At 44.6% G+C, this 24490-nt stretch overlaps 1 protein-coding gene across 27 annotated transcripts in view; it reads right to left on the reverse strand.

The window, feature by feature from the left end:
• LOC110499999 (neuronal cell adhesion molecule) overlaps nt 1-24490 on the reverse strand; it is a 143279-nt gene that overhangs the window by 64231 nt on the left and 54558 nt on the right. For all 27 annotated transcript variants that reach the window (XM_036959392.2, XM_090212871.1, XM_036959344.2 and 24 more), the window contains exon 2: nt 22554-22626. The gene's annotated coding sequence lies outside the window, so the exon portion shown is untranslated. The remainder of the gene's footprint in view (nt 1-22553; nt 22627-24490) is intronic.

Raw genomic sequence — 24490 nt, forward strand, 5'->3', positions numbered from 1 at the left:
TATACAACTGACTAGGGATCCCCTTTCCCTATACAACTGACTAGGGATCCCATTTCACTATACAACTGACTAGGGATCCCATTTCACTATACAACTGACTAGGGATCCCATTTCACTATACAACTGACTAGGGATCCCATTTCACTATACAACTATCTAGGGATCCCTATATGTAGGCCGTCATTGTAAATAAGAATTTGTTCTGAACTGACTTGTTAAATAAAGGTTCAATAAATAATACATATGTAGCACTGTAAGAGGACTGCCTTCCTCATTACCCACAAAACCCAGTCTCCTTTTGTCTTCTTTGTGTCCCGTCTGATAGAAAGAATCGAGTTGCAGGACCGAGCCGAGCCAATAAAAGAGAAAGCAGAGAGAAGGAAGAACGAAGAGAAAAAAGAAAGAGAGTGGGATGTTGGGCTGATGGAGGGGAAAAACGTATGTTTCATGCGTGTAGTGTTCACGTCTGAAGACCAATCTGTGAACAAACAATGTGAAATACAGAGGGATGATTTGAAAATGGCATACTACTGTAGACTGTTGTAGACAAGTGTGCCTAAAAAAAGAAAGAACGAACACGTGTTACACCCCTCTTCACCTTTAAACTTCAACGTTGGAACACATTCAATTACAAACTGTGTACACAATACCGTAGCTTTACTGATAGTTAAGTTTCCATGTTTCCTGAAATTATAATTCCTCACACAATTTGCAAGGTAGGTGGTCTACTGATTGATAGAGACAACTAACTAATCATCAGTGTCAGAGTAATCCATCACCACATGAACACCCAATGTAGCCGAGCTCTCCCCTTTCTCCATCTCTCCCCCTCCTGTCCTCTCTCCTCTCTCCTTTCTCCATCTCTCCCCCTCCTCTCCTCTCTCCTTTCTCCATCTCTCCCCTCCTCTCCTCTCCTTTCTCCATCTCTCCCTCTCCTCTCCTCTCCTCCCCTCTCTCCTTTCTCCATCTCTCCCCCTCATCCCCACTCCCCTCTCCTCTCCCCTTTCTCCATCTCTCCCCCTCCTCTCCTCTCTCCTCTCTCCATCTCTCCCCCTCCTCTCCACTCCCCTCTCCTCTCCCCTTTCTCCATCTCTCCCCCTCCTCTCCTCTCTCCTTTCTCCATCTCCCCCTCTCCTCTCCTCCTCTCCTCTCCCCCTCCTCTCCATCTCTCCCTCCCCTCTCCTCTCCCCCTCTCCTCAGCTCCATTCAGATAGAGCAGGTGAATACAAATCATTTCCCCTCCGCTGCTCTCCAAAAGCACCGGCCGTCTACTCTCAGACAGGAAAGCCACGGCAATGCCCCTTTCAGAGTGTGAGAAACACATGGTGTTTTCTTGTAGGAGAATCACAGTTAACCTCCCAAAATGCTGTCTAAGAAAACCTGAGAAGTAAACAAAGAAGAAATTCAAACTTACAGAGAAAATGTACAGTTTTAGATGAAAAAAATGTATGACAATTCCATGGACACATTTGTTATGGCAAACCTGGAGCTCAAACAATTGTTTTTGGATGACAAATTCAAATCTACCTTTACATCCACAGGATTATTAATGATTGATTTCCAGACAGTAGACAAAACCATTTTACCAAACAGTGCAATTTTTAAGTAAAAAATAGGTATTAGGTAAACAATAGATAAGTAAAGAAATAAACATTTTAAAAACTGTAAAATGACAGTGAAAATAACAGTAGCGAGGCTACAGTCAGAGGTCACCAAGCGCAACATAGCTGAAGCCTGTAAATCAGCTAGAAAGATGTGTCGGCATCGAGTAATTGTCTCTGGCCCCCTCCCAGTTAGGGGGAGTGATGAGCTCTACAGCAGAGTCTCACAACTCAATCGCTGGTTGAAAACTGTTTTCTTCCCCTCCCAAAAGATAGCATTTGTAGATAATTGGCCTTCTTTCTGGGACTCACCCACAAACAGGACCAAGCCTGGCCTGTTGAGGAGTGAGGGACTCCATCCTAGCTGGAGGGGTGCTCTCATCTTATCTACCAACATAGACAGGGCTCTAACTCCTCTAGCTCCACAATGAAATAGGGTGCAGGCCAGGCAGCAGGCTGTTAACCAGCCTGCCAGCTTAGTGGAGTCTGCCACTAGCACAGTCAGTGTAGACAGCTCAGCTATCCCCATTGAGACCGTGTCTGTGCCTCGACCTAGGTTGGGCAAAACTAAACATGGCGGTGTTCGCCTTAGCAATCTCACTAGAATAAAGACCTCCTCCATTCCTGACATTATTGAAAGAGATCGTGATACCTCACATCTCAAAATAGGGCTACTTAATGTTAGATCCCTTACTTCAAAGGCAGTTATAGTCAATGAACTAATCACTGATCATAATCTTGATGTGATTGGCCTGACTGAAACATGGCTTAAGCCTGATGAATTTACTGTGTTAAATGAGGCCTCGCCTCCTGGTTACACTAGTGACCATATCCCCCGTGCATCCCGCAAAGGCGGAGGTGTTGCTAATATTTACGATAGCATATTTCAATTTACAAAAAAACAAAAAAACGACGTTTTCGTCTTTTGAGCTTCAAAAACATTTGTCATAAGAAACTAGCTCCATGGTATACAGAAAATACCCGAGCTCTGAAGCAAGCTTCCAGAAAATTGGAACACACTGCTGCTCGATCATCCTATTTTTCCAACTTAATTGAGGAAAATTAGAACAATCCGAAATGTCTTTGATACTGTCGCAAAGCTAACTAAAAAGCAGCGTTCCCCAACAGAGCATGGCTTTCACTTCAACAGTAACAAATTCATGAACTTCTTTGAGGAAAAGATCATTAGAAAGCAAATTACGGACTCCTCCTCTTTAAATCTGCGTATTCCTCCAAAGCTCAGTTGTCCTGAGTCTGCACAACTCTGCCAGGACCTAGGATCAAGAGAGACACTCAAGTGTTTTAGTACTATATTTCTTGACACAATGTTGAAAATAATCATGGCCTCTAAACCTTCAAGCTGCATACTGGACCCTATTCCAACTAAACTACTGAAAGAGCTGCTTCCTGTGCTTGGCCCTCCTATGTTGAACATAATAAACGGCTCTCTATCCACCGGATGTGTACCAAACTTACTAAAAGTGACAGTAATAAAGCCTCTCAAGAAAAAACCAAACCATGACCCAGAAAATATTAAAAACTATCGCCCTATATCGAATCTTCCATTCCTCTCTAAAATTTTTGAAAAAGCTGTTGCGCTGCAACTCACTGCCTTCCTGAAGACAAACAATTTATACGAAATGCTTCAGTCTGGTTTTAGACCCCATCATAGCACAGACTGCACTTGTGAAGGTGGTAAATTACCTTTAAATGGCGTGAGACCGAGGCTCCGCATCTGTCCTCGTGCTCCTAGACCTTAGTGCTGCTGTTTATACCATCGATCACCACATTCTTTTGGAGAGATTGGAAACCCAAATTGGTCTGCACGGACAAGTTCTGGCCTGGTTTAGATCTTATCTGTCGGAAAGATATCAGTTTGTCTCTGTGAATGGTTTGTCCTCCGACAAATCAACTGTAAATTTCGGTGTTCCTCAAGGTTCCGTTTTAGGACCACTATTGTTTTCCCTATATATTTTACCTCTTGGGGATGTCATTCGAAAACATAATGTTAACTTTCACTGCTATGTGGATGACACACAGCTGTACATTTCAATGAAACACGGTGAAGCCCCAAAATTGCCCTCACTAGAAGCCTGTGTTTCAGACATAAGGAAGTGGATGGCTGCAAACGTTCTACTTTTAAACTTGGACAAAACAGAGATTCTTGTTCTAGGTCCCAAGAAACAAAGAGATCTTCTGTTGAATCTGACAATTAATCTTGATGGTTGTACAGTCGTCTCAAATAAAACTGTGAAGGACCTCGGCGTTATTCTGGACCGTGATCTCTCTTTTGACGAACATATCAAGACTGTTTCAAGGACAGCTTTTTTCCATCTACGTAACATTGCAAAAATCAGAAACTTTCTGTCCAAAAATGATGCAGAAAAATTAATACATGATTTTGTTACTTCTAGGTTAGACTACTGCAATGCTCTACTTTCCGGCTACCCGGATAAAGCACTAAATAAACTTCAGTTAGTGCTAAATACGGCTGCTAGAATCCTGACCAGAACCAAAACATTTGATCATATTACTCCAGTGCTAGCCTCCCTACACTGGCTTCCTGTTAAGGCAAGGGCTGATTTCAAGGTTTTACTGCTAACCTACAAAGCATTACATGGGCTTGCTCCTACCTATCTTTACGATTTGGTCCTGCCGTACATACCTACACGTACGCTACGGTCACAAGACGCAGGCCTCCTAATTGTCCCTAGAATTTCTAAGCAAACAGCTGGAGGCAGGGCTTTCTCCTATAGAGCTCCATTTTTATGGAATGGTCTGCCTACCCATGTGAGAGACGCAGACTCGGTCTCAACCTCTAAGTCTTTACTGAAGACTCATCTCTTCAATAGGTCATATGATTGAGTGTAGTCTGGCCCAGGAGTGTGAAGGTGAACGGAAAGGCTCTGGAGCAACGGATCTCCCTTGCTGTCTCTGCCTGGCCGGTTCCCCTCTCTCCACTGGGATTCTCTGCCTCTAACCCTATTACAGGGGCTGGGTCACTGGCTTACTGGTTTTCTTCCATGCCGTCCCTAGGAGAGGTGCGTCACTTGAGTGGGTTGAGTCACTGACGTGATCTTCCTGTCTGGGTTGGCGCCCCCCCCTTGGGTTGTGCCGTGGCGGAGATCTTTGTGGGCTATACTCGGCCATGTCTCAGGATGGTAAGTTGGTGGTTGAAGATATCTCTCTAGTGGTGTGGGGGCTGTGCTTTGGCAAAGTGGGTGGGGTTATATCCTGCCTGTTTGGCCCTGTCCGGGGGTATCATCGGATGGGGCCACAGTGTCTCCTGACCCCTCCTGTCTCAGCCTCCAGTATTTATGCTGCAGTAGTTTGTGTGTCGGGGGGCTAGGGTCAGTCTTATGTCTGGAGTACTTCTCCTGTCTTATCCAGTGTCCTGTGTGAATTTAAGTATGCTCTCTCTAATTCTCTATTTCTCTTTCTTTCTTTCTTTCTCTCTCTCGGAGGGCCTGAGCCCTAGGACCACGCCTCAGGACTACCTGGCATGATGACTCCTTGCTGTCCCCAGTCCACCTGGCCGTGCTGCTGCTCCAGTTTCAACTGTTCTGCCTTCGGCTATGGAACCCTAACCTGTTCACCGGACGTGCTACCTGTCCCAGACCTGCTGTTTTCAACTCTCTAGAGACAGCAGGAGCGGTAGAGATACTCTTAATGATCGGCTATGAAAAGCCAACTGACATTTACTCCTGAGGTGCTGACTTGTTGCACCCTCGACAACTACTGTGATTATTATTATTTGACCATGCTGGTCATTTATGAACATTTTAACATTTTCGCCATGTTCTGTTATAATCTCCACCCGGCACAACCAGAAGAGGACTGGCCACCCCTCATAGCCTGGTTCCTCTCTAGGTTTCTTCCTAGATTCTGGCCTTTCTAGGGAGTTTTTCCTAGCCACCGTGCTTCTACACTTGCATTGCTTGCTGTTTGGGGTTTTAGGCTGGGTTTCTGTACAGCACTTTGAGATATCAGCTGATGTAAGAAGGGCTATATAAATACATTTGATTTGATTTGATAAGTAGGAGTCAATGTGCAGGTGCACCAGTTAGTCGGGCTAATTGAGGTAATATCTACATGTAGGTAGAGTTAAAGTGACTATGCATTGATGATAAACAGAGAGTAGCAGCAGCATAAAATAAGGGGTTGGCGGGTGGGGGGTGAGGAGACACAATGCAAATAGTCCGGGTAGCCATTTGATTACCTGTTCACGAGTCTTATGACTTGGGGTTGTCACGACTTCCACCGAAGTCGGCTCCTCTCCTTGTTCGGGCGGCGTTCGGCGATCGACGTCACCGGCTTTCTAGCCATGGCCGCTCCATTTCTCATATATCCATTTGTTTTGTCTTGTCCCATTACACACCTGGTTTTCATTCAATAATTACTGCATGTATTTAATCCTCTGTTCCCTACCATGTCTTTGTGCGTAATTATTTATTGCTATGTGGATTTTGTCAGGCGCTATACATTTGCTATGTTCCGTGTTTTTGGCACTTTATTGTTCTTATGTTCTGTCATTTTTGCACCAGAATTAAAGTGCGCCTGTTTATGACACTCTGCTCTCCTGCACCTGACTTCGCCTCCCGTACACATCCCTGACAGAATTACACACCAAACCATGGAGTCAGCAGGAGCAGGAACCCCGGTTAGAGGAGTCAAGGAGCGCGTTCTGCTATGTTACATCCTCTTGGTACCATGATGGATCGCGTTTTCCAGACTATGGACCACTGGGAGAGGCAGTCTCCCCAGTGCCTCGACCAGCGCAACCGGGGTTACCTCTACCCGTCCCGTCCGGAACCAGTCCCAGTGGGATGCGCCTCTCCCTTCCCAGGGAGTTTGATGGGACGGCAGCACAATGCCAGGGATTCCTGTTACAACTGGACCTCTACCTGGCCACTGTGCACCCAGCTCCCTCGGAGAGGGAGAGAGTGTCTGCCCTCGTCTCATGCTTCTCGGGGAGAGCTCTGGAGTGGGCAAACGCTGTGTGGGGAGAAGGAGACGCGGCGTTGGACCACTTCGGGGAACGGCTCTTTCATTTGAGGCAGGGGACGAGGAGCACCATGGAATTCGCCCTGAAATTCCGGACCTTGGCCGCCGGAACAGGCCACTATCGGTGCAGCCTGCGAGAGGACGTCTGACGTGAGCTGGCCTGCAGGGATGCCACCATCTCCTTTGACCAACTGGTGGATTTGTCCATCCGGTTGGATAACCTGCTGGTCACCAGCGGACGTCCAGAGGGGGCTCTGTCGGTGCCATCTTCTAGCAACCCCGCTCCGGTGCCCATGGAGTTGGGAGGGGCTGCGCGTATGGAGACTGGAGGAGGAGCCATCAGGTGCACCATCTGTGGCCGTAGAGGTCACACTACAATCCTGGTCGTTGTGGATCGTTTCTCTAAGTCCTGTCGTCTCCTCCACCTCCCCGGTCTTCCTACGGCCTTACAGACTGCGGAAGCCCTGTTTACTCATGTCTTCCGGCACTAAGGGGTGCCTGAGGATATAGTGTCTAATCGGGGTCCCCAATTCACGTCGAGAGTCTGGAAGGCGTTCATGGAACGTCTGGGGGTCTCGATCAGCCTTACCTCTGGGTTTCACCCCAAGAGTAACGGGCAGGTAGAGAGAGTCAACCAGGATGTGGGAAGGTTTCTGCGGTCCAATTGCCAGGACCTGCCAGGGGAGTGGGCGGCGTCCGTGCCCGTAGTGAGACCGGGTCTGGCTCTCGACCCGAAACCAGCCCCTCCGCCTGCCCTGCCGGAAGCTGGGTCCGCGGTTTGTGGGGCCATTCAAAGTCCTGAGGAGGGTGAATGAGGTGTGTTACAGATTACAGCTTCCCTCTGATTATCGTATTAACCCCTCGTTTCATGTGTCTCTCCTCAGGCCGCTGGTCAGCTCCAGGAATCTGAGGTGCGGGAGGTCCTTCCGCCCACTCTGGACATCGAGGGGGTCCCGGCATACTCTGTTCGTTCCATCCTGGATTCGAGGCGTCGGGCGGGGGGCCTTCAGTACCTCGTGGAGTGGGAAGAGTACGGTCCGGAGGAGAGGTGCTGGGTTCCGGTTGTGGATGTTTTGGACCCCGAACTGCTGCAGGAGTTTCACCGTCGCCGGCCGGATCGCCCTGCGCCTCGCCCTCCGGGTCGTCCCCGAGGCCAGTGTGGGGCCGCGCATCAAGGGGGGGGGGGGGGGGGGGGGGGGTTGCACTGTCACGACTTCTAACGAAGTCGGCTCCTCTCCTTGTTCGGGCGGCGTTCCGCGATCGACGTCACTGGCTTTCTAGCCATCGCCGCTCCATTTCTCATATATCCATTTGTTTTGTCTTGTCCCATTACCTGGTTTTCATTCCATAATTACTGCATGTACTGTATTTAGTCCTCTGTTCCCCACCATGTCTTTGTGTGTAATTGTTCATTGTTATGTGGATTTTGTCATACTTTTACTATGTTCCGTGTTTTTGGCACTTTATTGTTCTTAGGTGCTGTCATTTTTGGACCGGAATTAAAGAGCGCCTGTTTATTACACTCAAATCTTATTACACTCGCCTCCTGTACACACCCCTGACACTGCCTGGTGTAGAGGTCTTAGATTGCAGGCAGCTTTGCCCCAGTGATGTACTGGTGATGTACTGGGCCGTACGCACTACCCTCTGTAGTGCCTTGGGGTCAGAGGTCGAGCAGTTGCCGTACCAGGCAGTGATGCAACCAGTCAGGATTCTCTTGATGTTGCAGCTGTAGAACCTTTTAAGGATCTGAGGACCCATGCCAAATCTTATCAGTCTCCTGAGTGGGAATACGTTTTGTCATGCCCTTTTACCGACTGTCTTGGTGTGTTGGGACCATTCTAGTTTGTTGGTGATGTGGACACCAAGGAACTTGATGCTCTCAGCCCGCTCCACTACAGCCCCGTCGATGAGAATGGGTGAGTGCTCGGTCCTCCTTTTCTGGTGGTCCACATTCATCTCCTTTGTCCTGATTACGTTGAGGGATAGGTTGTTATTCTGGCACCACCTGGCCAGATCTCGGACCTCCTCCCTATAGGCTGTCTCGTCAATGTTGGTGATCAGGCTGTGTTGTGTCATATGTAAACTTAAGGATGGTGTTGAAGTCGTGCCTGGCCATGCAGTCGTGTGTGAACACGGAGTACAGGAGGGGACTGAGCACGCACACCTGAGGGGCTCCAGTGTTGAGGATCAGCATGGCAGATGTGTTGTTACCTACCCTCACCACCTGGGGGTGGCCCAACAGGAAGTCCAGGATCCAGTTGCAGAGGGAGGTGTTTAGTCCCAGGATCCTTAGCTTAGTGATGAGCTTTGAGGGTACTATGGTGTTGACGCTGAGCTGTAGTCAATGAACAGCATTCTCACATAGGTGTTCCTTTTGTCCAGGTGAGAAAGGGCAGTGTGGAGTGTAATAGAGATTGCATCATCTGTGGATATGTTTGAGCGGTATGCAAATTAGGGTGGGTCTAGGGTTTCTGGGATAATGGTGTTAATGTGAGCCATTACCAGCCTTTCAAAGCACTTCATGGCTTCGGATGTGAGTGCCACGGGTCTGTAGTCATTTAGGCAGGTTACCTTAGTGTTCTTGGGCCCTTGGACTATGGTGGTCTGCTTGAAGCATGTTGGTATTACAGACTCAATCAGGGACATTTTGAAAATGTTAGTGAAGACACCTGCCAGTTGGTCAGCACATTCCCGGAGCACGTGTCCTGGTAATCCGTCTGGCCCAGCGGCCTTGTGAATGTTGACCTGTTTAAAGTAAAGGTCTTACTCACATCGGCTATGGAGAGCGTGATCACACAGTCGTCCGGAACAGCTGATGCTCTCATGCATGCCTCAGTGTTGCTTGCCTCGAAGCGAGCACAGAAGTGATTTAGCTCATCTGGTAGGCTCGTGTCACTGGGCAACCCACGGCTGCGCTTCCCTTTGTAGTCTGTAATAGTTTACAGGCCCTGCCACATCGGACAAGCTTTGGAGCCGGTGTAGTACAATTCAATCTTAGTCCTGTATTGGCGCTTTGCATGTTTGATGGTTCGTCGGTGGGCATAGCAGGATTTCTTATAAAGTTTCCGGGTTAGAGTCCTGCACCTTGAAAGAGGCATCTCAACCCTTTAGCTCAGTGAGAATGTTGCCTGTAATCCATGGCTTCTGGTTGGTGTATGTACAAACAGTCACTGTGGGGACGACGTTCTCGATGCACTTATTGATAAAGCCAGTGACTGATGTGGTGTACTCCTCAATGCCATCGGAAGAATCCCGGAACATATTCCAGTCCTGTAGTTTAGCATCTGCTTCTTCTGACCACTTTTTTATAGACCGAGTCTCTGGTGCCTTCTGCTTTAATTTTTACTTGTAAGCAGGAATCAGGAGGATAGAATTCTGGTCAGATTTGCCAAATGGAGGGCGAGGGAGATCTTTGTATGTGTGTCTGTGTGTGGAGTAAAGGTATTCTAGAATTATTGTCCCTCTGGTTGTGCATTTAACGTGCTGATAGAAATGAGGTAAAACTGATTTAAGATTCCCTGTATTATAAAGTCCCCAGCCACTAGGAGCGCCGCCTCTGGCTGAGCGGATTCCTGTTTGCTTATTTCCTTATACAGCTGACTGAGTGCGGTCTTAGTGCCAGCATCTGTCTGTGGTGGTAAATAAACAGTAAATAAACTCTCTTGGCAAATAGTGTGGTCTACAGCTTATCATGAGATACTCTACTTCAGGCGAGCAAAATCTAGAGACTTTTGTCAAGCATTTCGCTACACTCGCATTAACATCTGCTAACCATGTGTATGTGACAAATAAAATTTGATTTGATCATTCAGACACGATTCGGTGAAACATAGGATATTACAGTTTTTGATGTGCCGTTGGTAGGATATTCGTGATTGTACCTCATATAATTTATTGTCTAATAAGTGTACGTTGGTAAGTAATATTGATGGTAAGGGCAGATTTCCCACTTGCCATCGGCGGATCCTTACCAGGCACCCCGCCCTGTGTCCTCTATACCTGTGTCTCTTTCTCTTGCCAATGACGGGGATTTCGGGCTTGTCGGGTGTCTGAAGTACATCCTGTGCTTCCTGCTTGTTGAAGAATAAATCTTTGTCTAACCCGAGGTGAGTGATCGCTGTCCTGATATCCAGAAGCTCTTTCTTTGCCGTAAGATACGGTGGAAGAAACATTATGTACAAAATAAGTTACAAATAACGTGAAGAAAAACACATACAGTGCCTTACGAAAGTATTCGGCCCCCTTGAACTTTGCGACCTTTTGCCACATTTCAGGCTTCAAACATAAAGATATAAAACTGTATTTTTTTGTGAAGAATCAACAACAAGTGGGACACAATCATGAAGTGGAACGACATTTATTGGATATTTCAAACTTTTTTAACAAATCAAAAACTGAAAAATTGGGCGTGCAAAATTATTCAGCCCCCTTAAGTTAATACTTAGTAGCGCCACCTTTTGCTGCGATTACAGCTGTAAGTTGCTTGGGGTATGTCTCTATCAGTTTTGCACATCGAGAGACTGAATTTTTTTCCCATTCCTCCTTGCAAAACAGCTCGAGCTCAGTGAGGTTGGATGGAGAGCATTTGTGAACAGCAGTTTTCAGTTCTTTCCACAGATTCTCGATTGGATTCAGGTCTGGACTTTGACTTGGCCATTCTAACACCTGGATATGTTTATTTTTGAACCATTCCATTGTAGATTTTGCTTTTTGCGTCCCAGTCTCAGGTCTTTTGCAGACTCCATCAGGTTTTCTTCCAGAATGGTTAGGCGCCCGTAGAACTGCATCAGGGAGGTGAGTATAAGGCTTAATGTGAAGTTAATCATATATTTAGTATGGACCATGGGTCCCAGCGATTCCCCATGAGATGATGCAACACACCAAACCCAATAGGGAATGCAGTGTAATAATAGTGTGCCGTCTGTCCCTTAGTTCAAACATCCCCTGTCTCAATGAGCTGAGCTTTTCACTACTCTATTTCACCAGGCAGGTTTTCAAAGTAACCCGAAGACCCAAAGGAATCAACAATTAATCAACGATAGCCTAAAGTAAACAAAGTACTACTGTATTTTGAATAAGAGAGTTGGCTCTTAGATGCCGTGAATACTAAGTTCTCTCTGTTTTGTCTCTCTCTTCTATCTCTTCTTCTTCTAAAGATAATTAACTTCTGAGGGATTCTTTCCAAATGGCACCCTATTTAACCTTCATTACTTTATGGAGAACAAAATAACTGAGATAAGCATCTCTCCTCACTAAGCAGATTAGATGTTCTTACTACTTCGTTGTGACCTCGTTTCAATACAGAAATACTTTAGAGAAATTAGAGGGAGATTGTTTAAGAGTTTTAAAAGAACACAAGTCTCATTGGTTTAATAGCGAAAGATGTCTTGCTGGCAGGCCTGTGTTCAAAAACACTATTGTAATTCTTTAATAACCAATGCCTTCAGGAAAGTATTCAGACCCCTTGACTTTTTCCAAAATTTGTAACTTTACATCCTTCTCCTAAAATTTTTTTTTTTTTTTAAATCTTCATCAGTCTACACACAATATTCCATGATGACAAAGCATAAACAGGTTTTAAGAAATGTTTGCTAATTTATACAAAAAAATGTGGAAGCACCTTTGGCAGTGATTACATCCTCGAGTCTCTTGGGTATGACGCTACAAGCTTGGTACACCTGTATTTGGGGAGTTTCTCCCATTCTTATCTGCAGGTCCTCTCAAGCTCTGTCAGGTTGGATGGGGAGTGTTGCTGCACAGCTATTTTCTGGTCTCACCAGAGATGATCGATCAGGTTCTGGCTGGGCCACTCAAGGACATTCAGAGACTTGTCCTGAAGCCACTCCTGCACTGTCTTGGCTGTGTGTTTAGGTTCGTTGTCCTGTTGGAAGGTGAACCTTCGGCACAGTCTGAGGTCCTGAGTGCTCTGGAGCAGGTTTTCAGCAAGGATCTCTGTACTTTGCTCCGTTCATCTTTCCCTCGATCCTGACTAGTCTCCCTGCTACTGAAAAACATACCCACAGCATGATGCAGCCGCCGCCATGCATCACCGTAGAGATGGTGCCAGGTTTCCTCCAGACGTGACGCTTGGCATTCAGGCCAAAGAGTTCAATCTTGGTTTCATCAGACCAGAGAATCTTGTTTCTCATGGTCTGAGAGTCTTTAGTGCTTTTGGAAAACTCCAAGCGGGCTGTTATGTGCCTTTTACTGGCCACTTTACCATAAAGGCCTGATTGGTGGAGTACTACAGACATGGTTGTCCTTCTGGAAGGTTCTCCCATCTCCACAGAGGAACAATGGAGCTCTTTCAGAGTGACCATCGGGGACTTGGTCACCTCCCTGACCAAGGCCCTTCTCCCCCGATTGCTCAGTTCGGCCTGGCGGCCAGCTCTAGGAAGAGTCTTGGTGGTGCCAAACTTCTTCCATTTAAGAATGATGGAGGACACTGTGTTCTTGGGGACCTTCAATGCTGCAGAAAATGTATTGTACCCTTCCCCAGATGTGTGCCTCGACACAATCCTGTCTCTAAGCTCTACGGAGAATTCCTTCGACCTCATGGCTTAGTTTTTGCTCTGAAATGCACAGTCAACTGTGGGACTTTACATAGACAGGTGTGTGCCTTTTCAAATCATGTCCAATCAATTGAATTTACCACGGGTGGACTCCAATCAAGTTTTAGAAACATCTCAAGGATGATCCATGGAAACAGGTTGCACCTGAGCTCAATTTCGAATCTCATAGCAAAGGGTCTGAATACTTATGTAAATAAGGTATTTATGAGCTTGCCTGTGGCAATGTAACCAATCGAAGAGTCGCAAAACCTGTCAGTCTAGCACCCCAGGCTTAAAGTATTTGAAAGATGTCAAATAGTATTTGAACCCAGGTCTGGTGAAAGATGTCAGGCTGGCTTCTAAACCAGAGCTTAGAGTGAACATGATGTCTTCCTTCATGAAGTGTTTGACTGAAATGTTTCCCCGATATCCATGAACAGTTCTGACTGCTTGAGTTATTAGTGACTGAACCTTTCACCTGTTCACCTTTGAGTCGTGTTCATTAGGGCACCCAATAGAAAGGTTTTGGAACAGAATTTCTTATTCGACAAGACCATGTCGTTTTTTTCCATTTGGTGCCTAATTAACACGACCCTGATTACATACATTAGGTGCCTAATGAACACTGATTACATCCATTAGGTGCCTAATGAACACTGATTACATACATTAGGCGCCTAATGAACACGACCCTGATTACATCGAGGATGTATGTGCATAGATTCGAGCTCAGTGGTACTGGGCACCGACTCAAACTTCTTTATCTTACTGTACTTACTTTTGGTTTAATTTTGTCAGGAACACTGATCAACATGTCTGTAATGTGGCATCTTTAACCATCGGTAGCACATATCAACGTTGACATATTAGAACATCTTGCATGCATGACCATGCATTTAGTTTTCAGTAACAACTGTTGGCTGTATATAATGTAGAAATACAGTATGGTTCCCCAACTGACGGTTTTATTTTGCCCCGCAAGTTTTCAGATATTTTATTTTTCTTGCTTTGACATAAGACTTGAAACACCAGGAAATCAGCTCAAAGTGATTTTAATTTTGGAAATCTGTTCCCCCACTATTCCCACGCATAATAAAGAGACACGTGATCATACACAAATGTAAGCAAGGTTTGAAATTATTATGTTTTAGTCAAAAATGATATATGTTTGGGCTTCTTGCGGTCAATTTGTAGTCTATACATTATTAGTAATTATGTTCCCGGTCCCCCGACCATCCGCTCCAGAAAAAATTAATTAAATCGCCCCGCGGCTGAATATAGTTGATGATACCTGGTATAAAGGCTTTGAAGACCACTCAGATTAAAACCGAAATTCAGGTACTGAATACCACTAACGTACATGAACTGAAAACTAAAGTCACTAATGTATACAAAATAATTTTTTTTTAGTTACTGATGTCGTGCTGACAGATGTAGCCTACCCATTACCCCGCACTTCATAGCTCATATTCTGAGTGTATTTGGTCCTGTTCCCAGAAGGTCTCCATCTAAACACACATCCTGCCTGCTGTCAGGTCTGGCCCATCTAAAATAATAGCCCCAACAAGTACTGTCTTTATGTCTGGAAAATCAGCTCCTCATCTGCCAAACACTGTTTCACATGGTTCCGGAATGGAACATCATGGGATTTGATTGAACACTGGCAGTCCCATATTCCACTTCCACTAATAACACTGTTCCAGTCAGACTAGAGTTGGGATTAGGATAGGAAGTAGGAGCTAATGCAGGGGAGAGGTCTGTCTGAGTGCTGTGTGTTGTACAGTAATGGGTGGCTGAAGCCATAGTGTAGCCCTGGTGCTCAGAACCACTCCGGACAGGCCCAGAGAGGGCTGGGGTCAGCATTAAAGGTTCAGCCAATCAGCAGGCCAGCTACTCAGCTGTGCATACTTGGTCTGTGTCCACCTAATGACCAGTACATCCTGTATGTTCTCGTCACCAGACGCCACTGGTTTGTGTGCCACACTCAGGCCAGGGCTCAATGCTCAGGCCAGGGCTCAATGCTCAGGCCAGGGCTCAATGCTCAGGCCAGGGCTCAATGCTCGGGCCAGGGCTCAATGCTCGGGCCAGGGCTCAATGCTCAGGCCTGGGTCAATGCTCAGGCCAGGGTCAATTGGGTGGGTAAAGCTAGCATGGCCTGCATGTCTCTTCTACCACCTTCACACAACTGAGCTGAGCTGAAACAAGCCAAGCCAAGCTATATGACAGTGTGAACAGGGTTTTGCTCTGCTCTGACCACTACCCACAGAGGGCTAAGAGCAGCATAAGGCGGTCAACCCAGGCACCAAGTTGTGCAGCCTGAGTTTGTATGGCACGCTTTCAAGGCTGGGACTCAATACTCAGGGTCATTTTAGTGCACCAGAGAAGGAATGACAAGAGCATTAATCATTGTAGTATAGAGTCAGACCACAGACACCTCTGAATGTAAATTATTTTCTCATGTCTATGAAGGACAATTGAACATGTTTTACACATAAGCCCACTGAAGGTCACAGTACGGGAAATGCAACAGAAATTCAAACTCGCAAGTGGTGCAACAAATCCCTGATATAAAGTGAGATACAGAGCATTTTTCAGTATGTATACTACCGTGCTCCATACTCTCATGCTCTGACTGCATTCTCAGATGACGTTCTCTTGAGTAACCATATGTAGCATATATATATATATATATATATACATATATGTGAGGATGAGAGTGTGGAGAACACATAAAACATACAATTTTGAGAAGCCCCCCCCCCCCCCCCCCCCCCTCCTGCATTACCTCAAGCTGCATCTCCCCATTCACTGAACCTTCTTCTATCCAAGACAATGACAGCAGGTAGCCTAGTGGCTAGAGCGTTGGGCCAGTAACCCAAAAATGTCCGCCATTGTGTGTGCATCAGAATTCTGTCAACACTTTTCGTTGAAACTTGCATCGATTCATGCTTCCAAATGTGTACCAGCGGAGTATGCATAGAAAAAGAGCCCTCAGTGCTCAAGCATACTTTGATTCATGCTCCAATTAGCGTGCTCGGAGCATGGTAGTATGCATATTGAGAAACACCCAGTCTTCGCTTGGCCTTAATGAGGATTCCTTATGCATATTGAGAAACACCTAGTCTTCGCTTGGCCTTAATGAGGATTCCTTATGCATATTGAGAAACACCCACAGTCCTCTCTTGGCCTTAATGAGGATTTATTTTGCATATTGAGAAACACCCAGTCTTCGCTTGGCCTTAATGAGGATTCATTATGCATATTGAGAAACACCCACAGTCCTCTCTTGGCCTTAATGAGGATTCATTTTGCATATTGAGAAACACCCAGTCTTCTCTTGGCCTTAATGAGGATTCATTATGCATATTGAGAAACACCCAGTCTTCTCTTGGCCTTAATGAGGATTCCTTATGCATATTGAGAAACACCCACAGTCCTCTCTTGGCCTTAATGAGGATTTATTTTGCATATTGAGAAACACCCACAGTCCTCTCTAGGCCTTAATGAGGATTCATTATGCATGTTGAGAAACACCCACAGTCCTCTCTTGGCCTTAATGAAGATTCATTTTGCATATTGAGAAACACCCACCGTCCTCTCTAGGCCTTAATGAGGATTCATTATGCATATTGAGAAACACCCACAGTCCTCTCTTGGCCTTAATGAGGATTCATTATGCATATTGAGAAACACCCACAGTCCTCTCTTGGCCTTAATGAAGATTCATTTTGCATATTGAGAAACACCCACAGTCCTCTCTTGGCCTTAATGAAGATTCATTTTGCATATTGAGAAACACCCACAGTCCTCTCTTGGCCTTAATGAGGATTCATTATGCATATTGAGAAACGCCCACAGTCCTCTCTTGGCCTTAATGAAGATTAATTTTGCATATTGAGAAACACCCACAGTCCTCTCTTGGCCTTAATGAAGATTAATTTTGCATATTGAGAAACACCCACAGTCCTCTCTTGGCCTTAATGAAGATTAATTTTGCATATTGAGAAACACCCACAGTCCTCTCTTGGCCTTAATGAAGATTCATTATGCATATTGAGAAACACCCACAGTCCTCTCTTGGCCTTAATGAAGATTCATTATGCATATTGAGAAACACCCACAGTCCTCTCTTGGCCTTAATGAGGATTCATTATGCATATTGAGAAACGCCCACAGTCCTCTCTTGGCCTTAATGAAGATTAATTATGCATGTTGAGAAACACCCACAGTCCTCTCTAGGCCTTAATGAGGATTCATTATGCATATTGAGAAACACCCACAGTCCTCTCTAGGCCTTAATGAGGATTCATTATGCATATTGAGAAACACCCACAGTCCTCTCTAGGCCTTAATGAAGATTCATTTTGCATATTGAGAAACACCCACAGTCCTCTCTTGGCCTTAATGAGGATTCATTTTGCATATTGAGAAACAGTATAGCTACTTCTGTATCAGTCTCAGATTGCATATGCAGCCAATTTCTCGGTAAGAATCACTCCTCTGGAGTCTAGAGGTGATTTCTTACTAGGAGTCAGCATGTGATCTATGTATCACGTTCATTTGCAGGGATTGCAGCAGGTGCATTTGTATTCTGCAACACTGTGAAGCATGTGTTTTATATTGATGAGCCGATAGACTTGGTATTGGGACCATGAACCAGAGTTAACGGCCAACCCTGCGCACCGACCTCTTCCAAATAGATAGATGCCGGCATCACACACCAGGCCAGCCGAACATGTGAGGAAAATCCCCTCTGTCCAGCTGCGTTGAAATTCTGAATTGCTAGACATGGCTTGAAATCGTCTGTCCTTTTGCCATCCATCCAAAAGGATTTTATTTCTATCGAACAGCTTGGAAAAGAAAAGCAACTTTATCCTTGTGCTTAAGGTGGACTGATGGATGAATAAATAAATACATTGAGAAAAGGAGCAATATTGAAGGAGAGATGGAGGGGGTGAGGGAGAAGGAGAAAGAGAAGGAGAGGGAGGAGAGAGAAGATGTGATGAGGTGGAAATGGAGAGACAGCTATAGAACGACTGTCATGTCCTCTGCCTCTCCTCTCCATGTCTCTCCTCTCCATGTGTCCATCTGTTCACCAGGTTGTCAGGCCATCTCTCTCTCTCTCTGTGTGTCTCTCTCTCTCTCTCTCTCTCTCTCTCCTCCCCCCTCTCTCTTTCTATCCCTCACTCTCTCTATCCACGTCTCTTCAGGGCGCAGCCAGAGGCTTCAACAAGAAGAGATGTCAGGAGAGATGTCAGAGAGCTATTAAAACAGTGTTTCAGTCTGTGCATAGTGTCTACCTGAAGTCACTGTTGTCTTTATCCCATTTGTCTGTATATCAGCTGTTCTGGGACCAGCTGAGAGGTGTGTGTGTGTGTGTGTGTGTGTGTGTGTGTGTGTGTGTGTGTGTGTGTGTGTGTGAGTGTGGCCCCACCTGTGCTACAGCTGATCTCAGCCCTTCTGCTGAATAATCTCATTGCTTTCACCTGGGGAGAGCAACCTGCTGCTCTCAGAGATGAAATAATCCCCTGCACCAGGCACTAGCACACAGTGGCAGATTGCATCTAGTAGCTTGGAGGCAGGGATATTGTCTTTTTCACAAGGAAATCTTATATTTGGTTATTTTTAACCTACTGCAGTGTATTGTAGGAGGCTACCATAGTGTAGTGAAGTGGTTCTTACTCAACACCACAAATACCTTGATTTCATTTCTCATACAGATATAATATTCCTATATTAATGTGTGTTTATAAAACTACAGCAACAAGTTGACATTCTGGGTGGTTCTCCTCCTCTCACCCCCCTGTCCCTGCCAGCTAGCATCAAAAAACACAAACGCACACAACAATAACACCAAAGCACGTGAGGCGAGGGAACCCCGTAAAAGAGAGCCATGGGTGAAGTGAATAGAAACCTCTGCATCGCTTCTATTCATCCCTCGGTACTGAATGCTGCCGCTCACAAAGACCCATTGGTTCACGCCTCACTGTGCTTCAAACTGCTGATTCAGTCTACAGTCCTCACTCTGTGGTCCCCTCTCTCTCTCTCTGTCGACCTTTTTCTCTTTCTGTCTGTCTCTCTTGCTCACTCTGCCTCCCCCCCCCCTCTCTCTCTCTCTCTCTCTCTCTCTCTCTCTCTTTCTCAATTCAATTTCAATTCAAGGGCCTTTACTGGCATGGGAAACATGTGTTAACATTGCCAAAGCAAGTGAAGTAGATAATATACAAAAGGGAAATAAACAATATAAATGAACAGTAAACATTACACTCACAGAAGTTCCATAAGAATAAAGACATTACAAATGTCATATTATGTCTATATACTGTGTCGTAAAGATGTAAAAATGGTTAAAGTACAAAATAGAAAATAAATAAACATAAATATGGGTTGTATTTACAATGGTGTGTGTTCTTCACTGGTTGCCCTTTTCTTGTGGCAACAGGTCACAAATCTTGCTGCTGTGATGGCACACTGTGGTATTTTACCCAATAGATATGGGAGTTTATCAAAATTGGGTTTGTTTTGGGAATTCTTTGTGCGTCTGTGTAATCTGAGGGAAATGTGTGTCTCTATGGTCATACATTGGGCAGGAGGCTCAGCTCAGTTTCCACCTCATTTTGTGGGCAGTGTGCACATAGCCTGTCTTCTCTTGAGAGCCATGTCTGCCTATGGCAGCCTTTCTCAATAGCAAAGCTATGCTCACTGAGTCTGTACATAGTCAAAGCTTTCCTTAATTTTGGGTCAGTCTGTCTCTCACCCACTCTATCTCTCTCTCTGGCTCTTGTCCCCATTCTGGCCCTCAGCCTCCCCTTCTCTCTCTCTCTGTTACTTGTTGTGAATGTGTTGGTCAATACCACTGTGTTACAGGCCAGAGAGGCTGAGTCAACACTTTTGAATGACCACATGACCGCAGAGAGCGAGAGAGATAGAGAGAGAGAGAAAGAGAATGTGGGGAAAGAAAGAGAGAGAGAATGTGGGGAAAGAAAGAGAGAGAGAATGTGGGGAGAGAGAGAGAGAGAGAGAGAGAATGTAGGGAAAGAAAGAGAGATAATGTGGGGAAAGAAAGAGTGAGAGAGAGAATGTGGGGAAAGAAAGAGTGAGAGAGAGAATGTGGGGAAAGAAAGAAAGAAAGAGAGAGAGAGAGAAAGAGAGAGAGAGAATGTGGGGAAAGAAAGAGTGAGAGAGAATGTGGGGAAAGAAAGAGTGTGAAAGATGAACAAAGAGAGAGGAAGAGACAGCAAGACAGTGGATGAGGTCAGAGACTGAAACGTTCCTTTTATCTCTCTCTCTCTCTCTCTCTCTCTCTCTCTCTCTCTCTCTCTCTCTCTCTCTCTCTCACACTCACTCACTCACTTCATTGTACAGTGCCACTTTATGATAAAAGATGAATGCATTCCATTTAGCATGTTGGCAATATCATAGATGGAGAACTCATGAGAGAGAGTAGAAACCTCCCAGACAAGCCTGACAGACAGACAGTCATTTCCATTCACATTAGAAGTGAGAAAATAAATTAATGTTTGAGTTTGAGAGCAAGCCAATAACATTCCAAGTATTTGAGGAAAGAGAGGATGTTGCGTATGAAATGTGGACTGAAAAATATCCAGCACAAAGAAGCAGGGACGTACAGTACTAGTATGGAGCTACAGTACTGCATGTTAACAGTATGGAGCTACAGTACTGTATGTTAACAGTATGGAGCTACAGTACTGTATGTTAACAGGGACGTACAGTACTAGTATGGAGCTACAGTACTGTATGTTAACAGTATGGAGCTACAGTACTGTATGTTAACAGTATGGAGCTACAGTACTGTATGTTAACAGTATGGAGCTACAGTACTGCATGTTAACAGTATGGAGCTACAGTACTGTATGTTAACAGTATGGAGCTACAGTACTGTATGTTAACAGTATGGAGCTACAGTACTGTATGTTAACAGTATGGAGATACAGTACTGTATGTTGACAGTATGGAACTACAGTACTGTATGTTAACAGTATGGAACTACAATACTGTATGTTAACAGTATGGAGCTACAGTACTGTATGTTAACAGTATGGAACTACAATACTGTATGTTAACAGTGTGGAGCTATATATAGTACTGTATGTTAACAGTATAGAGCTACAGTACTGTATGTTAACAGTATGGAACTACAATACTGTATGTTAACAGTATGGAACTACAATACTGTATGTTGACAGTATGGAGCTATATATAGTACTGTATGTTGACAGTATGGAGCTATATATAGTACTGTATGTTAACAGTATGGAACTACAGTACTGTATGTTGACAGTATGGAGCTATATATAGTACTGTATGTTGACAGTATGGAGCTACAGTACTGTATTTTAACAGTATGGAACTACAGTACTGTATGTTGACAGTATGGATCTATATATAGTACTGTATGTTGACAGTATGGAGCTACAGTACTGTGTGTTGACAGTGTGGAACTATATATAGTACTGTATGTTAACAGTATGGAACTACAATACTGTATGTTAACAGTATGGAACTACAATACTGTATGTTGACAGTATGGAGCTATATATAGTACTGTATGTTGACAGTATGGAGCTATATATAGTACTCTATGTTAACAGTATGGAACTACAGTACTGTATGTTGACAGTATGGAGCTATATATAGTACTGTATGTTGACAGTATGGAGCTACAATACTGTATGTTGACAGTATGGAGATATATATAGTACTGTATGTTGACAGTATAGAGCTACAGTACTGTATGTTGACAGTATGGAACTACAGTACTGTATGTTGACAGTATGGAGCTACAATACTGTATGTTGACAGTATGGAGATATATATAGTACTGTATGTTGACAGTAAATAGCTACAGTACTGTATGTTGACAGTGTGAAACTACAGTACTGTATGTTGACAGTATGGAGCTATATATAGTACTGTATGTTAACAGTGTGGAGCTACAATAATGTATGTTTACAGTATGGAGCTACAATATCATATGTTGACAGTATGGTGCTACAATACCATATGTTAACAATATAGAGCTACAGTAATGTATGTTAACAATATAGAGCTACAGTACTGTATGTTGACAGTATGGAGCTACAATACTGTATGTTAACAATATGGAGCTGCAATACCGTGTGTTGACAGTGTGGAGCTACAATACCGTATGTTAACAATATGGAGCTACAGTAATGTATGTTATTAACAATATAGAGCTACAGTAATGTCTGTTAACAATATAGAGCTACAGTACTGTATGTCGACAGTATGGAGCTACAATACCGTATGTTAACAATATAGAGCTACAGTACCGTATGTTGACAGTGTGGAGCTACAATACTGTATGTTGACAGTGTGGAGCTTTAGTACTGTGTGTTACTGCATAACTTACCGGAGAAGACCCAGTCCACTCCACTCTCCTCTTCAAGAATCTATCCTCCTCTTAATCACTGTTCTTCTTCAACCTGAAAAACAGGGGAAATAAAGATAGTCTTAGATATCAGTATTCACATACCACTAGCTATATGACCTCTTCCCCTTTCCATCAAACAGAACACCGCTTTACCAATCTAGTCTCTTCCCAGAGTGTCACGACTCCTACCGAAGGTGGCTCCCCTTCCTGTTCGGGTGGCGCTCGGCGGTCGTCGTCACCGGCCTACTAGCTGCCACTGATCCCTTTTCCCCTTTCTGTTTATTGGTTTCACCCGTTTTGTGTGTAGGCTGATAAGTCGGGCTACGTTAGCCAGTTGCTACTGGGCACGTTTGAGGTTGACGTGTTTTTCGTTCGTGGGCTTTTCTCCGGACTGTTTGAGTCCCCGTGTTTGGGGCATTTGTTTTGTGTGCACCCTGTGTTTCGTGGGGTGGCTTATGTTCGCCGTGTGTGCAATTAAAAGCACTACCCTGTACTCTCTGATTCCTGCGCCTGACTTCGCACCCACTACGCCCAGAGCGATACACAGAGCCGCTGTGAGTCTGACAAACGAGACTATTACCAACCAAATAACAAATCTATTACCCTCCTGGTGATGTTTCACAGTGAAATAGTTTTTCAGCGGAATGCATATTCGTGACACAGTTCCGTAATTCCCCTCTCTATGTCTTGTATATCTGAGGGGGGGGGCACTCTCTATGTCTCATATATCTATAAACCAGTAATCATCTCTCATGTTGTCTGCCTTGGACCCCATCTCAGTCACACCATAGTTTACAGACCAGGGACTGGTTTCCCAAAAGCATCTAAAGCAGAGATGGGCAACTCCAGTCCTCAGGGGCCAGAGTGCTGTCACACTTTTCCTCCATCCCTAGCAAACACAGCTGATTAAACTAATTGTATTCTAAACTGAATATCATGATTAGTTGAGTCAGGTGTGTTAGCTGGGGCTGGGGAAAAAGGACTGGAGTTGAGGACTGGAGTTGTCCATCCCTGATCTAAAGGCTAAGTTAATCTTAAGCATTTCCTTGTTAGTCTACACCTGTTTCTTACAAAGCATGTGACAAATAACATTGTATTTGATATTGATTTAGAACCATAAAGATGAACTGACTCCTACCATGCCGGGAACAGGATGTTGCTTTTGTCTAGAATACAAAGCGTATATTTTTTACACAGTGTAGTACAGCCTAATCTTTCATAAACCATTGAGGTTCCCACTGTGAAATGGACTTGAAACAGTCCAACTGTGCAAGGAAGGAGTGAAAACAGCTCATATCTGAGGTATGTATGTATGTATGTATGTATGTATGTATGTAAAATTCAAATCAAATCAAATGTATTTATATAGCCCTTATTACATCAGCTGATATCTCAGAGTGCTGTACAGAAACCCAGCCTAAAACCCCAAACAGCAAGCAATGCAGGTGTAGAAGCACGGTGGCTATGAGGGGTGGCCAGTCCTCTTCTGGCTGTGCCGGGTGGAGATTATAACAGAACATGGCCAAGATGTTCAAATGTTCATAGATGACCAGCATGGTCAAATAATAATAATCACAGGCAGAACAATTGTCGAGGGTGCAACAAGTCAGCACCTCAGGAGTAAATGTCAGTTGGCTTTTCATAGCCCATCATTAAGAGTATCTCTACCGCTCCTGCTGTCTCTAGAGAGTTGAAAACAGCTGTCTGGGACAGGTAGCACGTATGTATATACAGTGCATTCGGAAGGTATTCAGACCTCTTGACTCTTTCCACATTTGGTTACATTACAGCCTTATTCTAAAATGGATAAATAAAAACAAATGTTTTTTTCCTTATCAATCTACACACAATACCCCCCCCCCCAAAAAAAATGTAAAAACTATTTTTCAGAAATGTAATTGAAAAAATGTATATAA

This window comes from Oncorhynchus mykiss, chromosome 2 (assembly GCF_057628025.1).
Source record: "Oncorhynchus mykiss isolate SJ-2025 chromosome 2, ASM5762802v1, whole genome shotgun sequence".
Lineage (NCBI taxonomy): Eukaryota > Metazoa > Chordata > Actinopteri > Salmoniformes > Salmonidae > Oncorhynchus > Oncorhynchus mykiss.